Source organism: Schistocerca americana, chromosome 2 (genome assembly GCF_021461395.2).
Source record: "Schistocerca americana isolate TAMUIC-IGC-003095 chromosome 2, iqSchAmer2.1, whole genome shotgun sequence".
Lineage (NCBI taxonomy): Eukaryota > Metazoa > Arthropoda > Insecta > Orthoptera > Acrididae > Schistocerca > Schistocerca americana.
Window position 1 is genome coordinate 508,432,662 of NC_060120.1, and position 22,598 is coordinate 508,455,259.

Here is a 22,598-nt window from a genome sequence, read left to right on the forward strand (position 1 = left end):
AATGGATAATGACGTGGTAAGTTACGTTATTGTTGAGCCCTTTAAAAGGCGTATTGGTAAAATTAGAAAAGTCACTTTACAAAAGAATTCGTCACTGCAATCAAGAATTGCAAAGAAATGACAAATTCCAAAAATACTTTAAAGTAGTTTGTTCAACAGTGACATGATCGAAGAATTATTACAATATATCTATGATCACTGTAGACTACGAAAAGCTGCATTAATTGAGGTAACCTTATCTGAATAGTTCCTAATGTTACCCAATTAAGGAAAGACGGAAAGTTCTGTGTCCGATACTAAACTGTTATGACGGTGTGCAGGCAGTAGTTCGCGTGCAATTAAAGCAAAGAAAAATAATTAATACCTTGTCATGAAGTCTTCATCAAATCAATCAAAAAATCTTTCTCTCTCGTAATAAAGATTTAATATACCATATTATAACATTAATTTCCTCAGTAACGGTAAATTTTCGTCATTCTTGTCGTACCACTCACTCTCTTGGGCGTGGCTCAGTTTACGATTCCCCTATGCGGGGTAACCGGTTTTGCGATCAGAATACGTACGGAGCGACCGACACAGAGATCTTATTTATTCTAGACGCGCATTGTCGCAGATGACGTTGCGCGCAGTAATAATAATAATAATAATAATAATAATAATAGTAATAATAATAATGCGCGCAGTAATAATAATATTTTCGTTAGATGAGGGCCTCGAAGGACGACGTGCCAGGTTTAGTTCTTTACACTCCGTTTTGTTCTCTTCTTTTCCCTCCTTTATGTGTTTCTTTTTCATTTCCTGTGTCCACTTGGAAAATGATCTCGTTACCTTCTTGCCTTGGAATTATTCAATGTGTAGCACTGTTATTGTAAAACTTTCCCTCTTTCTTTAATGTTCATTGACCTCGCTATTTCAGATGGCTATCTGCGGCGTTTCTCCAACATTTTGCGCCCACAATACACTGTTATTTTCCTTTGACTTTGTTTGAGTGGGACAAGAACATTCAGTAGCAACAAGGTAGGGAGAGAGTATCGTGCATTGAGTTATATGTCAGATGATTTCAGAGCTTGCGAACGCTCCTGTTAGAGATCATGCTGGAACACAGTATATATAACTGCGAATCAAACACTGCGCGTGGGGCAAAACAGTACAGTGTTGTTGGTTAATATTTATTATTTGAACAGTGCTACGCTCCTCCAGCTATACTGTCAACATTAGCTGCACTGATAGAACGACAATAATGTCGTAAAGTCGTTAACTAAATTATAAACTTAAATGAGAAAAACATTCTAACTTAGTCGTTATTGGCGGAAGCCGATGGGCCAATCGAAACGCGCACTTAATAATCAGGCACCAAATTGTTACTGCAACTCACTAAGTGTCATATATTGGATACGAGCGAGGCAACACGTGACGTGATGGTCAAGTTGAATACGATGCCGATAATTATTCGTCGCAGTTAACAGTGTCTCGGAAAACGTTTGCGTGTAAGAACTCACTAGAAGTTTTATGTCAGGTGTGAACAAATGCAACATGCGCTTTGAACAGTTTAGTACTACGAGATACTAAGAACTTTAAGTCATGTTGAGCGGCGCCTTGGCGAACGGTTGTGTGAAGTTTTGAACATCTTGTAATACTGTAAATTATTAAACTGTGTCCTATTGTAGTGCTCTGAACATAGCTTCCAAGGAATTTGATTTAATGAACGAACATAATCATGGTCTTACTTGTGTTTCTTCGTTACCACTAAAGGCCAATGAATAAAAATCAAGTGACATCCTATGTAGTGCTAATTTTACTTCATAGCACTGGATTTTCTACTGCACTTACAATTCAGTTTAGCACAGTTTGTTCTTGGCGCGTCGAATACAGTGGCTATATGGAGAAGAAGCCAATCGGGACGAGAACTATGATACAAATTTAGGAAACGCTACGTAAGCAAACCGAGGTCAGTGGTGCTCGGAAAGTTAGAAGACATTCACTCGTAAACTGTAATGTTGATAGAACCCGTTAATTCTGTAAGGCAGGTAGGAGATTTTATGACAACCACCGTGGAAAGTATATAAAGGCTAATAATAATCCACCGTCGTCATCTTTGTACAATACATTTTTAAACATCACGCTAACCGGGGAAAGGCCAGCTGACAGTGTTTAACCCCTGTGGTAGGAAATGTCAATGGAGAGTGGACATTATGAAATTCAAAATCGTGTGTGAACTCCGCGTAACATGATTAGACAGTGATTATGTGGGAGAAATCTTAGAACAGTGCATAAAAAGAACAGTGACTTCTGACTTCGGTAAAATTTTGAAGAACAGTAAATTCTTTTGTTTTAGTAAAACTTTGGATAATAGTAGGAAACATTTTTTGAACTGTCGTTATATGAACAGTAATGTTTAGTAGTTATTTTCAATGTTGATTTTTGATGACAAATTAATGGACTAATAGATCGGAGACTGTTTGATGAACTGAAGTGACGTCAATTGACATTTGATAATACGGTGCGTTTGAACTGCCACGGTGGAACAACTGACACTACAAACGGAACTTGAAGAGTGAACTTGTGGAAATCGGACGATGTGCCCATTGTGGAGTTCAGAAAATGTAGAGGCGTGATACAGACGACTCACAACGCAGATTGACCGCGGCATCATTGTCATCTCAAATTCTGCAGTATGCAGAGCGGCAGCCGCGACAGCGTGTACGAACATCGGCGGTGTTGGGCTGTCTAGAGAGCAATGCGTGATGCCTTCAGGGACCACCGTAGCAAAATATTGTGATCTTTCACAGAACCCAAAAGAAATTCTGGTCGTATGTAAAGGCTGTTAGTGGCACCAAAGTCAGTGTCCACTTCCTAGTGAATGAGACAAGAACTGAAATTGAGGGCAACAAAGCAAAAGCTGAAATGCTTAACTCCTTTTTCAAATGTTCCTTTGCAAAACAAAACCTAGGAGAATTGCCCAGTTTAGTCCTCGTAACATTGAAAAGATGAATGAAGTAAGTATTAGTGTAAGTGGTGTTGAGAAACAGCTGAAATCGTTAAAACTGAAAAGGATCCAACGGAATTCATGTCAGTTTATGTACTGAATCTAGGGCTGAGTTAACCTCTCTTCCAACTACAACATATCGTAGATCCCTTCAACAGCAAAGTTTGCCCAGTTCTTGGAAAAAGGCATAGATTACACCCTATACAAGAAAGGTAGTGGAAGTGATGAAAAAAAAAAAAAAGAAACTACTGTCCAGTAACCTTTACATCGATTTGTTGTAGAATCTTAGAACATATTTTGAGCTCAAACATACTGAGGTACCTTGAACAGAGTAATCTCATCAATGCCGACTAGCGTGGATTTCGAAAACATCGATCGTGTGGAACCCAGTTCGCACTTTTCTCACATGGCATACTGAAAGCTTTGGATCAAGGCAGTCAAGTAGATGCTGTACTTCTTGATTTTCGAAGATCTTTTATCTCAGTAGCACACCTACGCTTGTTGTCAAAAGTGTGATCTTATGGGGTATCAAGTGAAATTTATGGCTAGACTAAGGCTTTTTGGTAAGGACGCAGCGTGTTATCTTGGATGGAAGTGACTTCAAGTGTTCCCCAGCGAAGTGTGTTGGGATCTTTGCTGTTCATATTTTGTATTAATGAACTTCCAGGCTTTTTGCAGATGATGCAGGTGTGTATAACGAATTACTATCCGAAAGAAGCTGCATAAATATTGTCAGATATCGATAAGATTTCAACGTGATACAGAGATTGGTAATTTGCTTTAAATGTTCAGAAATGTATAATTGTGCACTCCACAATACGTAAAAAACCTAGTATCTTTTGACTCCAATACAAATGAGTCACTGTTGGAATCGCGTAACGCACACAAATACCTGGGTGTAACACTATGTAGGGATGTGAAATGGAATGATAACATAGGTCCAGTCGTGCATAAAGCAGGTGATAGACTTCGTTTTATTGGTAGAACACTGGGGAAGAGCTATCAATCTACAAAGAAGACTGCTTACAAGTCGCTGGTTGAACTGGCTCTAGAATATTACTCAAGCCTGTGGGGGCATATACCAGATAAGACTTGCACGTGTACAGAGCAAGATATTGCACGTGTACAGAGAAGGGCAGCACGAATGGTGACAGGCTGGTTTGATCCGAGGGAGAGAGTCAGACAGATACTGATGGAACTGAACTGGAAAATAGACGTACAAAATGGCTCTGAGCACTATGCGACTTTGAACTAATTAAAACTAACTATCCTAAGGACATCACACACATCCATGCCCGAGTCAGGATTCGAACCTGCGACCGTAACGGTCGCTCGGTTTCAGACTGTAGCGCCTAGAACCACACGGCCACTCCGACCGGCAATAGACGTACAGTTTCCTGACAAAGTTTGTTAACAAAGCTTCAAAAACAAGGTTTAAATGATTGCTCTTGAAAAATATTTCAAACCCCAATGTATCGCTCACTTCGGAATCGTGAGGATAAAGCTAGAATAATTATTGCACACACAAAATCATTCGAACACTCATTCTTCCCGCACTTCGTATGTGAATGGAACAGGAAGAATCCATAATAACAGGTACAATAGGACGTGCCCTGTGCCATGAACATCGCGGTGGTTTGCAGAGTATAGACGTAGATGTAGAGGCTGCGGCTACTGGCGTCTGACAGCGATCTTGCCACGGGATTGGCGTTTATTGCGATTTGTCTCAAATACGAGACGGCGTGGAGACGGTGGTTGACTTCGCATTTGTCAACCTAAGTTCTGTTTACATTAGTAGTGGATAAGGGGCCTCTATTATAATTTTATGAAATATTAACTTTGTAATTAAAAATGTGTTACTTTTTAAATTACACTACTGGCCATTAAGACCACACCACGAAGATGACGTGCTACAGACGTGAAATTTAACCGACAGGAAGAAGATGCTGTGATATGCAAATGATTAGCATTTCAGATCATTCACACAAGGTTGGCGCCGCTGGCGACACCTACAACGTGCTGACATGAGGAAAGTTTCCAACCGATTTCTCATACACAAACAGCAGTTGAACGGTGTTGCCTGTTGAAACGTCGTTGTGATGCCTCGTGTAAGGAGGAGAAATGCGTACCATCATGTTTCCGAATTTGATAAAGATCGGACTGTAGCCTATCGCGACATTGCTGCTCGCGTTGGTCCTGATCCAATGACTGTTACCAGAATATTAAATCGGTGAGTTCAGGAGGGTAATACGGAACGCCGTGCTGGATACCAACGGCCTCGTATCACTAACAGTTGAGATGACAGGCATCTTATCAGTACGGCTGTAACGGATCATGCAGGCACGTCTCGATCCCTGAGTCAACAGATGGGGACGTTTCTATGACATCAACCTTCTGCACGAACAGTTGGACGACGTTTGCAGCAGCATGGACTATCAGCTCGGTGACCATGGCTGCGGTTACCCTTGACACTGCATTACAGACAGGAGCGCCCTCAACGACGCACCTGGGTGCACGAATGGCAAAACGTCATTTCTTCGGATGAATCCAGGTTCTGTTTACAGCATCATGATGGTCGCATCCGTGTTTGGCGACAGCGCAGTGAACGCACATTGGAAGTGTGTATTCGTCATCGCCATACTCGCGTATCACCCGGCGTGATGGTTTGGCGTGCCATTGATTACACGTCTCGGTCATCTCTTCTTCGCATTCATGGCACTTCGAACAGTGGACGTTACATTTCAGATGTGTTACGACCAGTGGCTCTACCATTCATTCGATCCCTGCGAAACCCTACATTTCAGCAGGATAATGCACGACCGCATGTTGCAGTTCCTGTACGGACCTTTCTGGATACAGAAAATGTTCGACTGCTGCTCCGGCCAGCACATTCTCCAGATCTCTCACCAATGAAAACGTCTGGTCAATGGTGACCGAGCAACTGGCTCGTCACAATACGCCAGTCACTACTCTTGATGAACTGTGGTATCGTGTTGAAGCTGCATGCGCAGCTGTACCTGTACACGCCATCCAAGCTCTGTTTGACTCAATGCCCAGGCATATCAAGGCCGTTATTACGGCCGGAGGTGGTTGTTCTAGGTAATGATTTCTCAGAGTCTATGCACCCAAACTGCGTGAAAATGTAATCACATGTCAGTTCTAGTATAATATATTTGTCCAATGGATACCCGTTTTTCATCTGCATTTCTTCTTGGTCCAGCAATTTTAATGGACAGTAGTGTAGTAATATAGCAACAGGGCTTCTACTAATGTAAATGTGGATAATGAAGCCATCACTCAAGTGAATGTCGACAGAAATGGAGAAACTAATTACGGATTAGTTATTGTTAATGTAGTTAATAATATCAGTATCCCAGCACATATTCATAGTGCTGAAAACAGTACTGCTGAGGTAATCCGTAATGGTGGTAGTAATTTTCTACCAAGGAATGTATCTCTTGATGTGGCATATCGTGACATTATTATAGTAAATGAGGAGCAAGAAATAGATGATAGCGGTAAGAAAGGTTGAAGCAACAGAATTATCAAGCAGTCATGTAGTCTTCGGAACATTATGTATATACTAAGAGAGATACGAAAAGGAAACCATAGCAATAAATTCAGATTGATAAGGAGAATTAGTAAAATAGATGAGCTGAATAAAATTTTTGGTGGGAAAATTGACCAAGCTGATAATGAGTTAGGGCAAACTATAACTAATCTATCTAATAAAATTATGGGTGAACTGATCAGCCGATTATATCTTTTGAGGAATTAGTAAAGGAATTAAAAAAGGAAGGTTGAATTGCCTAATGTTAAGACTGAAATGAAAGGAATGACAGAAATGTTAGCGCAGAAAATCAGAAGACAGACACCAAAACAGATAACCTGAAAAGCTCGTTGGAGAAAACATCTACATCTACATCTACATGGATACTTTGCAAATCACATGTGAGTGTCTGGCAGAGGGTTCATCGAACCACCTTCACAATTCTCTATATTTCCAATCTCGTTTAGCGTGCGGAAAGAATGAACACCTATATCTTTCCGTACGAGCTCTGATTTCCCTTATTTTGTCGTGGTGATCGTTCCTCCGTATGTAGGTCGGTGTCGACAAAATATTTTTGCATTCGGAGGAGAAAGTTGGTGAATGGAATTTCGTGAGAAGATTCCCTCGCAACGTAAAACGTCTTTCTTTTAATGATTTCCAGCCCAAATCCTGTATCATTGCTGTGACACTCTCTCCCATATTTCGCAATAATACAAAACGTGCTGCCTTTCTCTGAACTTTCTCGATGTACTCCGTCAGTCCTACCTCGTAAGGATCCCACACCGCGCAGCAGTATTCTAAAAGAGGATGGACAAGCGTACTGTAGGCAGTCTTCTTAGTAGGTCTATTACATTTCCTAAGTGTCCTGCCAATAAAAATAGTTGAATTTATGACTTTTAGATTAGACTGATTTATCGTGTAACCGAAGTTTAACGAGTTCCTTTTAGCACTCATGTGGATCACCTCACACTTTTCGTTTTTTAGGGTCAAATGACACTTTTCGCACCATTCAGATATCTTTTCTAAATCGTTTTGCAGTTTTTTTTATCTTCTGATGACTTCATTAGTCGTTAAAGGACAGCGTCATCTGCAAAAAACCGAAGACGGCTGCTCAGATTGTCTCCCAAGTTGTGTATATAGATAAGGAACAACAAATGGCCTATTACACTACCTTGGGGAACGCCAGAAATCACTTCTGTTTTACTCGATGACTTTATATCATTTACTATTAACTGTGAACTTTCTGACAGGAAATCACAAATCCTGTCACACGACTGAGACGATATTCCATAAGCACGCAATTTTAATACGAGCCGCTTGTGTGGTACAGTGTCAGCAGCCTTCCGGAAACCCAGAAATACTGAATCGATCTGAAATCCCTTGTCAATAGCACTCAACACTTCATGTGAATAAAGAGCTAGTTGTGTTTCACAGGAACGAGGTTTTCTAAACCCATGTTGACTGTGTGTCAATAGACCGTTTTCTTCGAGGTAATTCACAATGTTCGGACACAATACATGTTCTAAATTCCTGCTGCATATCGACGTTAACGATATGGGCCTGTAATTTAGTGGATTACTCCTACTACCTTTCTTGAATATTTGTGTGACCTGCAAAACTTACCAGTCTTTGGGTACGGATCCTTCGTCGAGCGAACGGTTTTATACGTTTGTTAAGTTTTGATCAAATGCATCAACATACTCCACTTCTACGTTACTCATGTTAGCAGCTGTTCTCGAGTCGAATTCTGGAATATTTACTTTGTCTTCTTTTGTGAAAGCATTTCGGAAGGCTCTGTTTAGTATCTCTGCTTGCCAGCATCGTCTTCAATACTATCTCCATTGCTATCCTGCATAGAAGGCATTGATTGTTTCTTGCCGCTAACGTACTTCACATACGACCAAAATCTCTTTGGATTTTCTGCCAGGTTTTGAGACAAAGTTTGGTTATGGAAATTGTTATAGGCATCTAGCATTGAAGTCTGCGCTAAATTTCGAGCTTCTGTAAAAGACCGCTCTTCTTGGGGATTTTGCGTCTGTTTAAATTTGGCATGTTTGTTGCGTTGTTTCTGCAACTGTGTTCCAACCCCTTTTGTGTACCAAGGAGGATCAGCTCCGTCGTTTGTTGATTTATTTGGTATAAATCTCTCAATTGCTGCCGATACTGTTTCTTTGAATGTAAACCACATCTAGTCTATACTTCTATTATTAATTTGTAATGAGTGGAGAGTGTCTCTTAGTAAGGGGTCAAGTGAATATTTATCTGCTTTTTTGAATAGGTATATTTTTCGGATTTTTTTCGAGGATTTGGGGATTAAAATATTCAATCTCCCTAGGACAACTCTGTGTTCACTAATCCCTGAATCGGTTTTGATGCTCGTTATTAACTCAGGATTATTTGTTGCTGAGAGGTCAAGTGTGTTTTCACAACCGTTTCCTATTCGCGTGGGCTCATGAACTAACTGTTCGAAATAATTTCCAGAGAATGCGTTTAGCACAATTTCGGATGATATTTTATGCGTACCTCCGGAATTAAGCATGTATTTTCGCCAACATATTGAGGGTAAATTAAAGTCGCCTCCAACTATAATCGTATGGGTCGGGTACGTTCTTGGAATCAAACTCAAGTTTTCTTTGAAGCTTTCAGCAACTGTATCATCTGAATTGGGAGGTCGATAGAATGATCCAATTATTATTTTACTCCGGTTGGCAACAATGACCTCTGCCCATACTATCTCACAGGAAGTATCTACTTCAATTTCGCGATAATACATATTACTTCGGACAGCAACAAACACGCCACCGCCAACCGTGTTTAGCCTATTTTTTCGGAACACCGTTAGGTTCTTCGCAAAAATTTCGGCTGTGCTTGCATCCGGCTTTAGCCAGCTTTCAGTGCCTATAACAGAATGGGTATTGTCAGAAAGGATTAACTTGAATGAAAATAAAATCAGTTAATATGATCACGTTAGTGAACTTATTTCTAATAGCGATCAAGCAAGGAAGAAACCGTGTAACAACACTCAGTTTTGTCATAACAGCAAAAAGCGTTTCAATGTTGTAACTACACAAATAAATAAAACGGTAGATTACGACACCGGTGAAATACTCAAAAGTAAATTCAGATCTCAGCGTCGTAACGTAGCAGGTGAAGTTATTTGTAAGATAAAAGAAATTGAAGAATTTGTAACTAAACTATTAATGCTAATAAGCATGGATTAAATGAATAAGGTCCTCAAGTAGAAAATAGCTTTAGACAACGGTTAGCTGCTTGGTATATGTGGAAAAGTAATTGGAGCAGGATGTTGCGATACGATTCATGAAAGTTCAAATGGCTCTGAGCACTATGGGACTTAACTTGTGAGGTCATCAGTCCCCTAGAACTCAGAACTACTTAAACCTAACTAACCTAAGGACATCACACACATCCATGCCTAAGGCAGAATTCGAACCTGCGACCGTATCGGTCACGCGGATCCAGACTGAAGCACCTAGAACCGATCGGCCACCCCGGCCGGCTTCATGAAAGTTTTTGCAGCAATGCAAGGGCCATCAGTTTTGAACAAAGGGTTTAATTCATCCTGTTACATTTGTGAAACAATATGATAATCCACTACCTAAAGCACGGAATGATATAAAGAGAATCGGATGTGTCATTAGTAGGTTGGATGGTAGAGCATTGCCATGGGGAATGAGAAAGGGTTCTTCTTGTAGAACATGTGACGAATTTGTAAGTGCTTTCCTTAAACAGTTTAGATCAAACTCATTATGCAGAATAGTGCATGGTTTGACATTGTCACGGGAAGAAATCTTGACAGTACCTGTTAAAGCTATAATAAATTTTTCCAAAATTGTTGTGAGGGGAACTTACATTTAGACCTGTGAATTTCTATTGTATGGATCAAATTACCTAAGTGTCCGAGAAACATAGTTAGGAGTTCCGAAAGATAATATTAATTGTATATTGCATGCTCTTGCACATCTGGGTTAATAGTTCGGCATAAGCCAACGTAGAGAAGGACAGAGAGGTAACGGGTCGGATTGGAAGAATCAAGAAGGCATTCGATGCAGATCCGCACTGTCGCCTAGTGAACAAATTACGAGCGCACGGAATATCAGACGAAATATGTGACTGAACTGCTTTCTTGTAAACAACGTGCAAGTCTCAACAGCGAGAAATATTCAGACGTAAAAGTAACTTCGGATGTACTCCAGGGGAGTGTTAAGTCCAATTAACTTTTACAATCTCTACCAGTGACCTAGTAGGTAACGTCGGAGATTTGAGAGGCTTTTCGTGGATGATGTTGTTGTATACAGAGTAGTCGCAAAGCTAGAAAATTGGATATAAATGTAGGAAGACCTGCAGAGAATCAGTATTTGGTGCAGGGATTGGCAATTGACCCTCAACATTAGAAAATATAACGTTTTGCTCTTAAATGGGTAGGGAGTCCCATTATTGTACGATTACACTACTGCAGAGCAATCAGTGAAAACTGTCGCATCCATAAGATATCTGGGGAGTGCGTACTGTGAGATTTAACGTGGAAAGACCACATAAAACCACACAAAAAATGTGAGACAGATTCACTGGAAGAATCCTAATAGAATGTAGTCCACCCGCAAGGGGTTAGGTAACAAAACCTTCGTTCGACCGATAATTGAATATTGCTCGTCAGTTTCAGATCCGTACCAGATAGGATTAATAGTGGAAATAGAGGAAGTACAAAGAAGAGCAGCACGTTTCGTTGCATATTCATGTGGTAAGAGCGAAAACATCACGGTTATGCTCAGCCGTCTGAAGTGGCAGAAGCTCCAAGAGAGGCATTCTGCACCGTGGCATGGTCTACCGTCAGAGTTCCGAGAGGGTACATTTCTAGGAGAGTCAACAAAAGTACTACATCCTCCTACATAAATTTCTAGAAAAGACCATGAAAGTGAAATTAGATATATTCCAGCTCATATGTTGGCTTACGAGCAAACGTTCATCTCAACGACTATACGCAATTGGAACGTGTGAATGGAGGTGTGACAGTGTTACGCAGAGCACCTTCCGCCACACGCGTTAAGGTGACTTGAAGAGTATAGATTTAATTTAAATGTAGAGGTGGCAGTATTGCATTAAAATGCGAGGACGACACGCAGAATACCTCCTTTAATTAGATATGGGTGTACATTAAATTGTCACTTGAGACATGCTGAATCACTATTGCGTTTCTTCTTAGGGAGGACACATGAAATCTGAGTGCAGCTAGATGGTGTCATACTCGAAATGATTTCATTCACACTGCATTACTCCTAGCTAGGACAATAATTCATAGCAAATTATGCTGCCTGTAACCTCACATGTACCGTAATCTGACAAAGGACTGCGATCCATATTTAGTGTAATGTTTATACATGACGACGAACAAGTGTTTCTAGTTATGAATTTCATTCTCGAAATGAAACATAACTGTACTAGTGTCGGTTAGACCATCAGCGAGAGCAGTACTGCTAGTTCCTGTTACTAATAAGGCGACTACCTGTTCGCTTGTTACATATTTTTACAAGTTTCAAACAGGAGTGACTACAGTAATGGATAGAACTGTGATTGTTGTGTACAGATACGAGCTGAGTTGGCGACCCTTCGCCCACACCTCCAGGCTGCTTTGGCTTCCGTCACACAGCTTAAGGCTGCTGCCAAGAGGCGACACTGTGAGGGATCGAATGTGGGGATGCGAGGGATGTCGAGCATGTCCCACGTGTCCTCAGATCGGTCCACTGCTGTGGCCACCCCAGCTACTGTCTGCACTGAGGTTGATCCCTCACCTGTGGTCGAGTGGAGGATCATTCCAAAGTTTGGAAGGCAGCGAGAAACTTTCTGAGGGGCTGTTCGTAGGGCCTCCCTGGTCCATTTGACGAACAGGTTTCAGGTGTTATCTGCGGCTGACGATGTCTCTGAGCCAGATGCAGTCGTCCACCATGTTCCAGAGGAAGCTTCCTGGCCTGCAAGGTCTGGGCATTCACAGAGGGTGATTTTTCTGGTAGTTGGGAGCTCCAACGATGGGCGCGTAATGTGGCCCCTTAGGAACATCGCTGCCAAGGACCGGAAGGAAACCAGTGTGAACTCCATGTGCATTCCGGGGGGTGTCATTCTGGATGTCGAAAAGGTGCTTTAGGATGCCATGAAGAGTACAGGGTGCAGCCAACTGCAGGTGGTGGCTCATGTCGGTACCAATGACGTGTGTCGCTTTGGATCTGAGCAGATTCTGTCTGGTTTCGGGCGCCTAGCGGAAATGGTAAAGACTGCAAGACTTGCTTCCGAGATTAAGGCGAAGCTCACCATCAGCAGCACTGTCGATAGAACCGATCGGGTCCTTTAGTGCAGAGCCGAGTGGTGGGTCTGAATCAAAGGCTGAGGCGGTTCTGTGAGCGTGTAGGCTGCAGATTCCTTGACTTCCGCCATCGGGTGGTGGGTTTCCGGGTTCCACTTAATAGGTCAGGACGTCCGTCTAAAAGTGGGCAGGTGAAACATAGTAAGGTAGTTGTAGAGACGATTGGTATTGTAAACTGTCGTAGCTGTGTTGGGAAAGAACCAGAACTTCAAGCCCTAATAGAAAGCATTGAAGCTCAAATATTTGTAGGTACAGAGAGCTGGTTGAAGCCGGAAATAAGTTCGTTCGAATTTTTGCGAACGATTTAACAGTGTTCAGAAAGGTTAGATTAATTAGAGTTGGTTGTGGAGTATTTATGGCTGTCAGAGGTAGTTAGCCTTGTAGCGAAATTGAAGTATATAGTTCGTGTGAAATAGTATGGATAGAGGTTATACCTGACAATCGGACTAAACTATTTATTATATGGATATGGTGTCTGTTATTTGGGACATGTGCGAAAGAACAGACACCGTATCCATATAAGTATATAGTTCTCGCAATACCGGCCATGATCTTCTTTTTCGTGTGTGTATGCACACATATTCCCCGAACTCTTACGGGACTTGGCAATAATGTCTTCCACGAGTAATGAGTGTGTTGGAGTGGGACACTATGAATGTAGTGTGTGGACATACAAGGTGAGAATATGGGTCTCGCGGGAGGCGTGCGCGAGATAGTCCGTGCAGTTGCACCATCCTCTGCGCCCTCGGTGGCTCAGATGGATAGAGCGTCTGCGATGTAAGCAGTAGATCCCGCGCTCGAGTCCCGGTTGGGGCGCACATTTTCATCTGTCCCCATTGATAATATCAACGCCCGTCAGCAGTTGAAGGTATTAAAAATTAATTCTAATTTCAAACTATTAATTGGACGTTTTACCGACACCCCGACTCAGAAGATATAGTTGCTGAACAGTTCAAATAAAACATGAGTCACATTTCAAATAAGGCCCCCGCTCATACAGGTTTAGTCGGTGGTGACTTTAATCCACCCGCGATATGCTGGAAAAATTATATGTTTAAAACCGGCGGCAGGCCTAAAACATCAACATTATTTTGAACAATTAGTACATGACCCCACTCGAAGCGTAAATGGTTGCGAAAGCATACGTGACCTTTTAGCAACAAATAATCCTGGGCGAATAGTGAGTATTGTGACGAATACATGGATTAGCGACCACAAGGCAGTTGCAGCTACGCTGAATACCGTAACACCTACAGCCATCAAAAAGATACGCAAAGTACATCAATTTAAAAAATGCTGATAAAAATGCTGCTAACTCCTTTTTAGGAGACAGTCTTCACTCCTTCCGATCTTACCATGTAAGTGTAGAAAAGTTGTAGAATGTTTACAAAGAGATAGTATCGACAGCGGTTGAGACAAATGTGCCACATAAATTAATAAGTGATGTACTGATCCCCCATGGTACACAAAACGGGTCGGATCGTTGTTGCAGAAGCAACGAAAAAAGCATACTAAATTTAAAAGAACGCAAAATCTCCAAAATTGGCAAAGTTTTCTAGAAGTTCGAAATATGGCGCGTACTTCAATGCGAGATGCTTTTAATAATTTCCACAGCGGAATTATGTGTCGAAATCTGGCGGAAAACCCAAAGAGATTCTAGTCATACATAAAGAACACCAGTGGCAAGACACAATCAATACCTTCACTGCGCGATAACAACGGTGAAGTCACTGATGACAATGCTATTAAAGCAGAGGTATTAAACACGGTTTTCCGAAACTCCTCCACCAAAGAAGAACCACTGCCAACATGAGAAGCATAGAAGTAGATATCCTCGGACTAATGAAGCAGCTTAAATCCCTTAATAAAGGCAAGGCCTCCGATCCAGATTGTGTACGAGTCAGGTTCCTCTCAGAGTATGCTGATAAAATAGCTCCATATTTAGCAATTATACTCAACCACTCGCTCACAGAAAGACCTGTACCTAAAGACTGGAAAATTGCTCAAGTCACACCAATACTCAAAAATGTAAGTAAGAGAAATCCGCTGAATTACAGGCCTATATCACTAACGTCGATGTGGAGTAGGGTTTTGGAACATATACTGTATTCGAACATTATGAAGTACCTCGAAGAAAAAGATTTATTGACACATAGTCAGCACGGTTTCAGAAAATATCTTTGTAGTGAAACACAACTAGCTCTTTATACTCATGAAGTAATATGTGCTATCGACAGGGGATGTCAAATCGATTCCATATTTTTAGATTTCCAGAAGGCTTTCGACATCGTTCCTCACAAGCGTCTTCTAATCAAACTGGGTGCATACGGAATATCGCCTCAGTTGTGCGACTGGATTAATGATTTCCTGTCAGGAAGGTCACAGTTCGTGTAATAGACGGAAAGTCATCGAGTAAAGTGCTATAGGCCCTTATTGTTCCCGATCTATATTAACGACATAGGAGACAAACTGGGTAGCCGTCTTAGATTGTCTGCAGATGATGCTGTCATTTACCGACTTGTGAAGTCATCAGGTGATAAAAACGACTTGCAAAATGATTTGGATAAGATATCTGTATGGTGCGAAAAGTGGCAATTGACCCTGAATAAGGAAAAGTGTGATGTTATTCACATGAGTACTAAAGGAAATCAGCTAAATTTCGATTTCTCAATATGCCACACAAATCTGAAGGCTGTAAATTCAACTAAATACTTAGGGATTACAATTACAAATAACCTACATGGGAACGGTCACATAGATAATATTGTGGGTAGAGCAAACCAAAGACTGCGATTCATTGGAAGAACACTTCGAAGGTGCAACAGGTCTTCTAAAGAGACTGCTTACACCATGCTTGTCCGCCCTATTCTGGAGTATTGCTGTGCGGTGTGGGATCCACATCAGCTGGGACTGACGGATGACATCGAAAAAGTACAAAGAAGGGCCGCTCGTTTTGTACTATCGTGAAATAGGGGAGATACCGTCACATACATTATAAGTGAATTGGAGTAGCAATAATTAAAACAAAGGCGTTTTTCGTTGCGACGGGATCTTCTCATGAAATTTCAGTCATCAGTTTTCTCCTCCGATTGCGAAAACATTCTGTTGGCACCCACCTACTTAGGGACAAATGACCATCACGATAAAATAGAGAAATCAGGGCTCGCACAGAAAAAATTGAAGTGCTCGTTTTTCCCGCGTGCCTTTCGAGAGTGGAACGGTAGACAGACAGCTTGAAGGTGGTTCATTGAACCCTCTGCCAGGCACTTTATTGTGAATAGCAGAATAATCACGTAGATGTAGCTAAAGACGTACTACCTAAAGCGACGTATTGTAGTGGTACATGGTATCCTCCATCACGCAATGTACGAAGGCTTGCGGAGAATGTATGTAGATGTAGATTCTAAAAACCTGCATAGGAATCATGAGGTTGGCGGGTGTGGATAAATGAATTAATAATCTATGAAAAGAAATAGATAGGTCTGTGACTTAAAGAAGTATGGGTCGCTCCAGGGACCCTACATGGACAGTCTTGGTGGTACGTCAACCGTTCACGATTAGTAGGAAATCCAGGTTTGAGTCCCGATTCGGCACAAATTTTCATATATCTTTTTACGCAGTACATCTATATTCATTAAAGTTAAACTGAATATCAGGAATAGATTAACTTCAGTGTTTATACTTCTACACTCGTGGAAATTCAAATAAGAACACCGTGAATTCATTGTCCCAGGAAGGGGAAACTTTATTGACACATTCCTGGGGTCAGATACATCACATGATCACACTGACAGAACCACAGGCACATAGACACAGGTAACACAGCATGCACAATGTCGGCACTAGTACAGTGTATATCCACCTTTCGCAGCAATGCAGGCTGCTATTCTCCCATGGAGACGATCGTAGAGATGCTGGATGTAGTCCTGTGGAATGGCTTGCTTTGCCATTTCCACCTGGCGCCTCAGTTGGACCAGCGTTCGTGCTGGACGTGCAGACCGCGTGAGACGACGCTTCATCCAGTCCCAAACATGCTCAATGGGGGACAGATCCGGAGATCTTGCTGGCCAGGGTAGTTGACTTACACCTTCTAGAGCACGTTGGGTGGCACGGGATACATGCGGACGTGCACTGTCCTGTTGGAACAGCAAGTTCCCTTGCCGGTCTAGGAATGGTAGAACGATGGGTTCGATGACGGTTTGGATGTACCGTGCACTATTCAGTGTCCCCTCGACGATCACCAGTGGTGTACGGCCAGTGTAGGAGATCGCTCCCCACCCCATGATGCCGGGTGTTGGCCCTGTGTGCCTCGGTCGTATGCAGTCCTGATTGTGGTGCTCACCTGCACGGCGCCAAACACACATACGACCATCATTGGCACCAAGGCAGAAGCGACTCTCATCGCTGAAGACGACACGTCTCCATTCGTCCCTCCATTCACGCCTGTCGCGACACCACTGGAGGCGGGCTGCACGATGTTGGGGCGTGAGCGGAAGACGGCCTAACGGTGTGCGGGACCGTAGCCCAGCTTCATGGAGACGGTTGCGAATGGTCCTCGCCGATACCCCAGGACCAACAGTGTACCTAATTTGCTGGGAAGTGGCGGTGCGGTCCCCTACGGCACTGCGTAGGATCCTACGGTCTTGGCGTGCATCCGTGCGTCGCTGCGGTCCGGTCCCAGGTCGACGGGCACGTGCACCTTCCGCCGACCACTGGCGACAATATCGATGTACTGTGAAGACCTCACGCCCCACGTGTTGAGCAATTCGGCGGTACGTCCACCCGGCCTCCCGCATGCCCACTATACGCCCTCGCTCAAAGTCCGTCAACTGCACATACGGTTCACGTCCACGCTGTCGCGGCATGCTACCAGTGTTAAAGACTGCGATGGAGCTCCGTATGCCACGGCAAACTGGCTGACACTGACGGCGGCGGTGCACAAATGCTGCGCAGCTAGCGCCATTCGACGGCCAACACCGCGGTTCCTGGTGTGTCCGCTGTGCCGTGCGTGTGATCATTGCTTGTACAGCCCTCTCGCAGTGTCCGGAGCAAGTATGGTGGGTCTGACACACCGATGTCAATGTGTTCTTTTTTCCATTTCCAGGAGTGTATTACAGCACATTTTCAATTGTGCTACTTTTCGGTATTACTTGTGGCACAACGTACATTTCTGCATTACTTTTTACTATCAAATATCTATCGCTTTTAGTGAACCCAGTACAACGCTTCAGTATTTCTTCTCTACGCAGCTTCACTGTAAGGCGGATGAGGAACAACAGTTACCGACTACGAAGACGGTGAAAAAAGTTAGTAAAGTTAACCACAAAGAAAAATATCTTTTGAAATCCTAAATTTTATTTTGTTTTGGAATACAATACCAGTCCTTCCAAATAGAGGTTAGATCTTAACGGTCCATTGCTATGGGCTCGGGCTATGATAGGAAATTAACCATTCTGAGTATACATCTACGGTAGAGACGAGTCGGAGGAGTTTGTATTCATTTTAAACTGAAATTTGTTATTATCTTCTTTGATATTATCATTAACTTATAAAGATAGCATTTTCATAAAACACGAAGAAATGTATCAGTGATTTTATGATAGAATGACGAAATAATGGAAGCATTATAAGAGTTTACAAGTTTCACACATACGTCGACGTTAGTGGGGACGGAGCCATAATTCACTTGTTAAGGGTGGCAAAGCGTGGCAACGAAGGCCTTCTTGATCTCGTCCTTCGCAGGAGGTACGTTAAGGATGTACGAAAAAACCAAATTAGGAATGTCTGAACAAGGATTCATACTCTGTTGTTGTCACGCACAGTTGAGGTAAGCGTGTTAGCAATATTTTAGTGTTTGGAAAGAAAGAACTTGCTCCATAATGAATTTATGTTTTCTTAATTTAAGTATTTAACTACTAAACATTTATTTGTCTGAATCAACGTTAATCCGCTGCGTACTAAGGTAAACAACTAGTAACTGCGTACTAATAAAAAGGACAAATGGTTCAAATGGCTCTGAGCACTATGGGACTTAACATCTGTGGTCATCAGTCCCCTAGAACTTAGAACTACTTAAACCTAACTAACCTAAGGACATCACACACATCCATGCCCGAGGCAGGATTCGAACCTGCGACCGTAGCAGTCCCGCGGTTCCGGACTGAGCGCCCGAACCGCTAGACCACCGCGGCCGGCAAAAAGGACAAGTTCAAATGGCTCTGACCACTATGGGACTTAACTTGAAAGGTCATCAGTCCCCTAGTACTTAGAACTACTGAAACCTAACTAACCTAAGAACATCACACACATCCATGGCCGAGGCAGGATTCGAACCTGCGACCGCAGCGTTCGCGCGGTTCCAGACTGTAGCGCCTAGAACCACTCGGCCACCTCGGCCGGCAAAAAGGACAAGTATTTTGTATCATACGCACGTTGAGAAAGACTGTGAGCCGAATCAGTCTCTAATTCATGATATTTCGAAAATGGTTACAACCCGTAGGAATAAATTCTGTACACTCTGGCGTTTGCGGAAGAAACACTCAACGCTTATTACCGCAGAGCGGAAATCTTGCGCCCCGCTATACATCCGAAGTGGGGCATCTCGCTCTTGCACTGTAGTGTATAGCTAGTGATGCGGCTGTGGCGACCAGCTGGAACACTTTATCATAAAATGACACGTCTGCAGATCCGGAGTTCATCGCGCGTTTCACTGCGACGCGTTTATACGGGACACCTGTTGAGTTTTATTCTCTGTCACCGCTGTGCGCTTGGCACACGTCAGACTAGCGTCAGAAGTTATTCCTTCTCCGCATTGTGTGCGATGTGCGGGGGGCAGCAGCTCCATAAAATGTGCATCTCACGGGAGATTGGGTGCGTCTCCGTTTGTGACACGGCCAGTAACCGAGAATGTCGCAAGCAGAAAGAACGCACGACGCTCTCTCGACGGGATACAATGCATTTCATCATCTTAGTGCTATCAATGACGGACAACTAGAGCACTAAAAGCCGTCTGGAATTGTAATGTACGAGTAAAATTACGTAAAAAAGGTATACATACGAGGCACTGTCAGAGGGCTGTAAATCAGACGATTCAAAAATTTCGTAGTGGACAGAGTGGGAAACATTCATACTGCTGAAGCCTCACGGGCTCTATTCAAAATGGTGGCTTGTGGTCTACTCTTTTAAGCATCGTAATTTTGGCTAAGAAACGTGGTACATCTATCATGCCAGTAACGACAAGCACAATTCATGCTCCCAATTAAAATTCATGGAGGCTGTGTGATGGAAGTCCAAGAGGTTGCATGAACTTTTTGCGTCATAGTGTTCAAAAATGTTCAAATGTGTGTGAAAATCTTATGGGACTTCACTGCTAAGGTCATGAGTCCCTAAGCTTACACACTAAATAACCTAAATCATCCTAAGGACAAACACACACACCCATGCCCAAGGGAGGCCTTGAACTTCCGCCGGGACCAGCCGCACAGTCCATGACTGCAGCGCCTGAGACCGCTCGGCTTATCCCGCGCGGCTGTCATAGTGTATAGAATGTTTCGCTGATGTAAGAGTGCGGGTGGTGGCGGCCGAAAGTCAGTTATTATACATAGTTGTCGAAGAATCACTGGAAGTAGTGACCCATGAAATGTCTAATAGTACGCTCGAGGGGTGATTTAAAATTTTATTTTTATATGAACCTAATAGCGGGAAGGGTAGATGTCAGACTGAGATCCACTGGAAAAATCTCCAGGAAGCGTAGTTCACCCACAAATTAGGTGTACAACACGCTTGTTCGATCGCTATCTGAATATCACTCGCCAGTCTGGTGCATATATCAAATAGAATTTATACAGGAAATGTAGCAGACCTAGAGAAGAGCAACGCGTTTCGTCACAGCTGCCTCTGTTACGCTCAGAAGCATCACGGTGAGGCTCGTCCAACTCCTGTGGCAGACGATGTAAGAGATTTGTTATTCCGTGTGTATGACTCACACGTTCCAATAACTTCTGAAGAGATCGAAAGAGCTAGAAACTAGTAATGAAATAAGTTTCAATAAAATTTTGACCAAATGTGACACATAGCACTCATGTCTTTTATAGTCTTCTTTCAGTGTCCCGAGATCACATTATTAGCATTGTCATTACTAGATGAACTCCTTTTGAAGTACTGAGCAAGAATGAAAACAGACAAACGTGTTGCTGAATGATGATGAGAGCCTTACCATTGCTGCTATGGACGCAAAAATATATGTTGCTTTCATCGGTAAAAGCAACCGTTTGAGTCATTATTACAATAATATGTCAGTGCTACTTTCATTTAAATAGTAATCTACTCATGTCTTATTGCAGAAAGATATTATATCGAGGCGATAAGAAAATAAACACACAGTCACATGAACATTAAAGGAAAATAGAATAATATTTGTAGTGGAAATATAGATTATACGTATTTTCGTAACTATTCTCTGCAATATCTTCTTTAAACAGCGCATTGCATTTCACTCTTCCTCAACTTATTAGTTTTATGTTGCACTGCGAAGCACGTTTCACGTAATATAAATCACGATTTGAGCTTTCAGGGAACAGTTTGTGTGTTTTGAGGGAAATGAAAGTTTCAGTACTTTACTAGCTTATGTACGATGCCTTTGATTTTCGTAATATTAACGCGTCAGCTACATTTAAGAATAGATGTCAGTAAATGAGAAAAAGTTTCTTTCTGTCAGAGGGACGGACAGCACTGTTTGGTAGTGAAAGGGAAAACCGGAAAAGAAGAGAATCAAGGCATTTTAGGTGTGGTGCTACAGAAGAATATTGAAAATTAAGTGGACTGACAAGGTACGGAATGAGGAGGTATTCTGGAGAATCGGCGAGGATAAGATTATATAGCAAACACGTACAAGAAGAAGAGACAGGCTGGCAGGACACCTGTGAAAACATGAGGAAGCTGTAGAAGGTAAAACCTCTAAAGGAAGACAGACATTGGAGTGGCGGGCTCTGGAGTGCATCCAGCAAGTAATGAAGGACGTAGGTTGCAGGTGTTACTCTGAGATGAAGAGGTCATCAAAGGAGAGTAATTCGTGGCGGGCCGCATCAAACCATTCGGGAGACTGATGACTCGAAAAAAATAGAACTCGCAGAAATGAGATTATCGATAAAATTAAAATCAAATTTCCTGCTCCTGTAGCTGATCGAATTAAGGAGGCCTGATACCTTGGAAGCAAAGTAAACGGTGGTGTACAAAGCAAGGAGGACATAAAAACCGACTAACACAGGCATGGAGGAATTCCTGGCCAAAAGAAGTATACTATCGTCAAATACGGACGTATATTTGAGGATGAAATTCCTGAAAATATACGTTTGGAGTACAGAATTGTATGGCAGTGACTCATGAATAGTAGGAAAACGGGAAAAGAATAGAATCGAAGCGCTACAGATGTGACGCTATAAAAAGATGTTGAAAATTACGTGGACTACTAAGAAAGAAATGAGAAGGTTCTTTGAAGAGATACGTGAAAAACATTGACAAGGAAAACGGATAGGATGATAGGATATGTATTAAGATACCATGCAGTAGCTCCAGTGGTACTAGAGTGAGCTGCAAGGTGAAAAACTCTAGGGGAAGACAGAAATTGAAATACATCCAGTAAGTGACGGTGACTAAAATTTTGATTATTTGCTGCTCCACCTGATACTGCA